The following is a 6,813-nucleotide window of genomic DNA, read 5'->3' as shown; positions in this document are numbered from 1 at the left end:
CAGTCTCCTTGTCTGAAATAGGTCAATTGCCTATCAGTTGCTGAACCCTGATAATGTTTTGGGAATCTGACAGAAGAATAAGGGACATTGTCATTCTCAAAAGTTTAATGGGAGGTCACAATAGGCCCATCCTTGGGGGAGGGGGTGTCTATAGGCTTCAAGTGACTATCAAGAGGGTCCATGACACAAAGAAACGTTGAGAGCTCCAGCTCTAAGACTCTGAATGGAAGAGAAAGCCTTGACATTGACCAGTAGAGAGGGTTTTCTGACTCAGGATCCTCCAATGCCTATGAAACCACAGACTGTCCCTATGCTCTCCCTATACAATGTAAGCCCCTCGAGGACAGGGACTATCTTGGTTTTGTCTTTTATTTCTAGTACAGAGCCTTGAACGTAGAGGCAGCTGGTGGCAGTGGATAAGTGTTCTGGGCCTTGAGTCAGTAAGACCTATATTAAAATTCAGTGTCAGCCCCCAGCTGTATGACTTCTAGCAAGTCCATTAACCTGTCTCAATTTCTTCATCTTCAAAATAGGAATAACACCTACCCCCCAGGGTTATGAGGATTGAACTCTTGACTGGCACAAGGTAGGCCCTATGTAAATGCTTATTCCCTCCCCTTTCCCCAAAGCTTTGCAAAGCCCTGTACAAATATCCATTTTATCCTTACAACTGTGGGAGGCAGGTGTTATTATATGATCTGCAATTATTGTTATATATTAATATTATATCATTAATGTAATATTAATATTATACTTGCTCAAGGTCACACAGCATCTGGAAGCTGAATTTGAACCAAGGTCTTCCTGACTCCAGGCTCAGCATTTCATCCACCTGGCTACCTAGCTAATAAATAATCTGTCTAATTAAACTGAGTTGATTTTTGTTTGTTAGTTGGTTGGTTTCCCCATCGAGAGCAAAACAAATTATCTGGTAGCACATCTTTCCTTGTCCAGGTGCAGCAGGGAGCGAACACGTTTTCCAGTCTCTTGGCATCCTGCACCGCCCCTGCAACAGCCTGCAGCGCTGTGACTCTCCCCCGCCCGCTTTTATGAATTCATTCTTCCCGGGCTTCCTTTTAAAAGGAGAGAGGGTATTAAAAGATCAGCACTTTGATTACATGCATGCCAAGAAGGGAGAAAAACAAACACACACACATACACAGACACACATCAGGAGGAAGCCCGAGGGACTCGCACATCAGCAGTCTGCAAAACGCTGGGCTTGCTTCCCCAAGCGCCCCACCGTCGGCTCCCCCACCGCCCTGGGGCATGCGCGCGTGCGCGATGCAGACTCTCTTCAGGGCTGGGGAGCGCGAGGCTGCAGCAGACTGAGGAGCGCTTTTGACCCGGGGAGGGTCTCGCGGGTTGCACGTGTGGGATCGCGGGCGTTTGGATGCTTGTGTAGTTGGGCGAACCGGCTGCTGCGCCTTCCCGCGGTCACGTAGCGAAGACCGTGACTCAGCGCTGACTCACTGAATTCCCTGCCAATGGATTTCCCCCGGCTGTCAGCTGCTGCATCTCAGCCTATCCCGGAAAATGAGAAAGACGCTTCTCAGCTTCTTTGTAGCTCAGCTCGCGGGTGACTACTCCCTGGCCCTCTCATAACAACCGAGCACCGCACGGAGTTCACGGCCATTCAACCCCAAGCAAGCGGTGGATTGACTTGCTTTTATTTTCTTTGCACGGTCTGCTTTCGCTAGACAGCTAAATGAATCCATTAATCCAAATTCCTTCGTCACAAGCCTGCTTTAATAAATCACGGACTTCTTTTCAAGGACTTGTCCATAACCCCAGTGCACATTTGGTTTCCTGCTGCACTAAAACCCCTCATTTTGTTTTAGCCCTACGTCTTAGGAGTTTATCTGCAGTGGGTTTGATAAAGAACCCTGGCACATACTGATGATTGTAGTGACGCAAATGAGGTTTGCTCTTGGCGTCGTGCGCTGCTGGCATGAGTGACTTACAGTAAAAGCAAGGAACGCTTTGGAAGGACGAACTGCAATGTCACCCTCTGAGTAAGTGTCATTTCCATGCTGTTTGTCACCGTGTAGGCCGCTGAGTGTTGGATCCAGGGGCTCTGCTACCCAACTGGCTTTGTGACCTCAGGAAAAGTCATGTACTTGTCCTTGGCCTCAGTTTCCTTAAACGAGAAGAGAGGTGGGCATAGGGATCTCTGTTTTTGCTTCTCACCCTCTTTCCAGTGGTTGTCATCTGATTAATTCTTGTAGACGCGGTTATTCTGCGATCAATGGCGATCAATTTTATTCTTATCAAAAAGCTTTAAATTCTCATGAGTTATCCAGCCCTGGAGAGCAGGTGTTGAAATACACCTGCCTTCTTTTGGGATAAAGGTGGGAAACTGAAGGTGTGGAATGCCGCGTGCACTGTCAGAGGGTTGGTGTACTAACAATTCTGCTTAGCTGTATTTCTCTGTTACAAGGGAAGGTTCTATGGGGGAAGCAAGGCATATGGGGAAATAAAAAAAAGGTACCAACTAAAATTTTAAAAAATGTTCTTGTGATATTCTTTCCTCTTATAGATTTTGGACAATGGAGAACAGCCGTATATCATTGGTGGATGAGGAGGACTCTTGCAGTATTAGGTTACACGGGTTTTAGGGCAAAATGCTGATTGCCCTGGAGTATTATTTTCTAAAACGCACTTTGCAATATATTTGCCTTCATTTCCTGTGCAAGGCAATCATTAGGCTTAATTTGTTTGGGCATAATCTTGTGTTTGCTTTAAATGGATATCAGTATAACCAGGTTTGGTAATTGGTACTTTTGGAGAAATGAAATCCTGTTGGGATTGTCCTTCGGTAATCACTTTAGCATATTCATTAATTAAAGGCCAGTTGATCATATCGGTTGGCCAGGAGTCAGGAAGACCTGAGTTCAAATCTATCTTTAAGATACTCACTAGCTGTATGACCTTGAGCAAGTCACTTAACTTCTGTTTACCTCAGTCTTCTTATCTGTAAAATAGGGATAATAATAGCAACTACCTCCCAGGATTGTTGTGGGAATCAAATGAGATTTTCAAAGTGCTTAGCATAGTACCTGGCACATAGTAGAAACTATATAAATGCTAGCTATTATTATTACCTGGCACTAAGAATATTTTACCTCTCTAATATTTCTTTAAAAAGTATTATTTTTAAAGATAAACTGGTAAGATCTTATCAACAAAGAGCAGGAAAAATAATTAAATTACTCTACAGGTATATATTTTCAGTTGGCAAATAAAATGAACAGACTATGAATCTTTTTTAAATGCCTTTTCATATTATAAAGAGTGGGGCAAAAGGAAGTTTTCATAACATATCTATGTTTGAGTTTGTTCTGTAAATTATCTTTAGTTTCTGTGGATACTTAATACTCTAATTACTTTTCACTGGAAGCTTTTCTAATTCTGAATATTGGAACAGGTTGAAATTGGCCTTGATGTGACAAAATTGCACAGAAATCAAAGTTGGGCACACAGGTAAAAGGGGAAAATTAGAGATTATTTTCAGGCCAAATCCAATTTAACTGGACTCAGAATCTGACTCCTGAGGGGGGGAAAAGCAGAGATGGGGCTCAAGGAACATGAAGTAGGGGGAGCATCTGGGGGGGAAAGCTAGCCATTAATAGAACTGAAGGGCAGTTTAAAATCTTAATGAACTTGCTCACTTTGATACTTTGAAAGATGTTATTTCATTGACATTAGGTATCAATTTACCAATACTAATTGTAACTCCGTTCTTTCTCATAGTATGTGATTGTTGTCCATACTTTCCCAGAAATCCTCCATAGAGGAAATCAACTTAGATGCTGAAGGTCTTCCTCTAAGACTTCTTTAGACCTTTGGATCCTTATCATTTGAGTCAAGTATACATCCTCCACATAGTTGCCAGATTGATCATTCTAAAAATGAAGATTTGACAAAAGCCAAAATTAAAACCCTGGCATTTAGAATCCACAATATGGTTTCCACTCACTTTGGCATTCTTCTTTTGAGTTACTCCCGTTCATGCATTTTCCCTTGCAATGAAATTGGCCTGCTGGCCTTTCCCCCTAAATCAAACAGTCCATCCCCTATCCCCTACCCATTGCACTGTATAATCCATCTCTTGGTGTGGAATGCACTCCCTCCTCATCTCTTCTTGGATTCCCTACTTTTCATCAAAACCCAGCTCAGGTACCACCTCCTACTTTGTCCTTTCCTGATTCCAGCTCCCTCCCCAGAGCTGTTCTCTTAGTGTGCTCTCTCCCTTGAAATCACTGCTTTGTATTTGCCTTACATTTACTGATTATGTACATGCTGTACAGCTAGGTTGGACAGAGAGATGGTGCAGTGGATAGAGAGCTTGGCCTGGAGTCAGGAAGACCTGAGTTCAAATGTGACCTCACATACTACTAGCTGTGTGACCCTGGACAAGTCACTTAACTTTATTTGCCTCTGTTTCCTCATCTGTAAAATGAACTGGAGAAGGAAATGGTAAATCACTGCAGTATCTTTGCCAAGAAAACGCCAAATGGGGTTACAAAGCCTTGGACACAACTGAAAATGACTAAACAACATGTTGTTATATGACATAAAGAAAGAGCTTATTTAGACAGCCCCTCATAGATAAAGAAATAAATACCTATATAAATCTATCTGTCTTTTACTTATATAATACATAAATACACAGTGTTTAAAATTGTACTGAGTACATAGTACTCAATGAATAATTCTTGAACTGGAGATATTGGCTAAATATTGGAGGAAGAGTCGAGGTGGTTGTGGATCCAGAACTATGATTTCATACATACAACACAAGTTCCTGGTGTGAAAACTCCCTCTACCAATGTTGATCAGCTATTGGTTTTTTATTTAAAATCTTAGAGAGTTACTTGAAGTGCTATTAAGTTGAGATTTGAGATGCAAACTAAAGCAGCCATCAAATATTTTTACAACAAATTTAAACTCTAAACTTAAGAAATAAAAAAACCCAGTAGAATCAGCCACAAAAAAAACCGCCATCATCTGCTGCTTGGATCTATAGCTATGGTGACGAGACAAGTTGAAATGGTAAAGGATCTGGGCACCTATATGCTCCATGACAAAAGAAGAGTGAGGATAGGGCTAGGGAGGGCCCTTTACAAATTGGTACCCCCCAGTAACCACCCAGCATCAAAATGGAAGAGTAACATCACTAGGCGTTTAACTACTCAAAATATATTCCCAGGATATTAATCTTTCCTTCTTTAAGGATTAAAAAAAGTTCCTATGGGTTATTTTAACTCAGTTTTCTTGCTCTTAGCAAAGCCCTGTGTGCTTTTAACTCTTGTCCCCCACTCCTTTTTTTTCCTAAGTCAGCCAAACTGCTAAAAGGTAGGAAAGGAGCCTTTATTAAGCACCTACTATGTCCCAGGAATTTTGTTAAGTGCTGGGGACATAGAGACAAAAATGAAAAAAAGAGCTAACTGGCTATTGAGGTGTGCATGTATGGAGGCGGGAGACACCATGTACAAAGACAAGTCAATTCAAAGTAATTTGGGAGGTAGGCAGTCTGGAAAGCCCTCCTATAGGAGGGTCAGCAATTGAGGTAATATATAAAGGGACCATGAAATTCGCAGAGGCAGTGGTGAGAAGAGAGAGCATCCCAGTCTAGGAGGTAGGAGATAGAGTATTTTGCCAGGAATGTTAAGTAAACCATTTTGGCATAAGGAGGAGGAATGTCAAATTAGTCTAGAAAGATAGGTTGGAGCCAGATTGTGAAGGGCATTAAATGCAAAAAGAAAAAAAAAAATATGACTTCGTTTTATCCTGAGAGGCAGTGGGGAGGGAGCCAATGAAACTTTTTTTTTTTTGCTTTTTGGAGGGCAATTGGGGTTAAGTGACTTGCCCAGGGTCACATGGCTAGTTTTTGTGTTAAGTGTCTGAGGCTGGATCTGAACTTGGGTCCCAATGAAACTTCTTAAGCTTATTCTTTACAAACCCAAATTGTCTTCATAAGTGTTTCTATGATGTGGGATAATTGAGGAGATTAAGGAAAGGCACCTCTATTTCTAATTGGAAATAAGGTCCCAAGGAACTCATCCGACAAATCAGAAGTGGAGTCTTTTTTTTTTTTTTTGTGGTGTTGCTGTTCAGTCATTTCAGTCATGTCCAACCCTTGGTGACCCTGTTTGACATTTTCTTGGCAGAGATACTGCAGTGATTTGTTGTTTCCTTCGATGGCTCATTTTACAGATGAGGAAACTGAGGCAAAAAGGATTAAGTGACTTCCCCAGAGTCACACAACTGATAAGTGTCTGAGGTCAGATTTGAATTCAAGAAGAGGAGTCTTCTTGGCTGGAGGCCCAGAACTTACCCATTGTATCACCCATCTACCTACAAGTACTTTTTACAAGAGGCTAACAATGAGACTTCTCACTTGACAAAACGTTGATTTTATCCCATAGCTACCATATTAGTAGATATGTCAATGTATCAGTAGATGCTATGTCAATGAGTCAACAAGTACTTACTCTGTACCAGGCAAGGGTGCTAACCATTGGGCATACAATGAAGGAGGAACCCCCCCCCCCAAATTTAGTTACTATAGGAAAAGAGCTTACATCACAATGGTGGAGAAACACGTAAAAAACTCTGTGCACACAAGATAGATACGGAATAGATAGAAGGCACTCAGAGACAGGAAAATATCAGCAGCTGGGAGGGACTGGGCCTCCCTTACTTAGAATTTGAGCCGAGGCTTGGAAGAAAAGCCAGGAAGACAGAGAAGCAGAGGAGGGAGAAGGAAGAGCCTTCTAGGCGTGGGGGTCAGTCTGTAGGGATGCTGTT

General features: G+C 42.1%; 1 long non-coding RNA gene across 1 annotated transcript; it reads left to right on the top strand.

Moving 5' to 3' along the window:
* Positions 1-1,017: 1,017 nt before the first annotated feature.
* LOC138158833 (uncharacterized) lies at positions 1,018-3,258 on the top strand. The gene is made up of 2 exons (XR_011167733.1): positions 1,018-2,015; positions 2,540-3,258. It is a non-coding gene; the product is annotated as an uncharacterized lncRNA (long non-coding RNA).
* Positions 3,259-6,813: the final 3,555 nt, after the last annotated feature.

This window comes from Petaurus breviceps, unplaced genomic scaffold (assembly GCF_028583685.1).
Source record: "Petaurus breviceps papuanus isolate PSGF00001 unplaced genomic scaffold, PetGlider_PUasm1.0 175, whole genome shotgun sequence".
Lineage (NCBI taxonomy): Eukaryota > Metazoa > Chordata > Mammalia > Diprotodontia > Petauridae > Petaurus > Petaurus breviceps.
The sequence above is the reverse complement of the archived record's forward strand: the minus strand, read 5'-3'. Positions and strand labels throughout refer to the sequence as shown.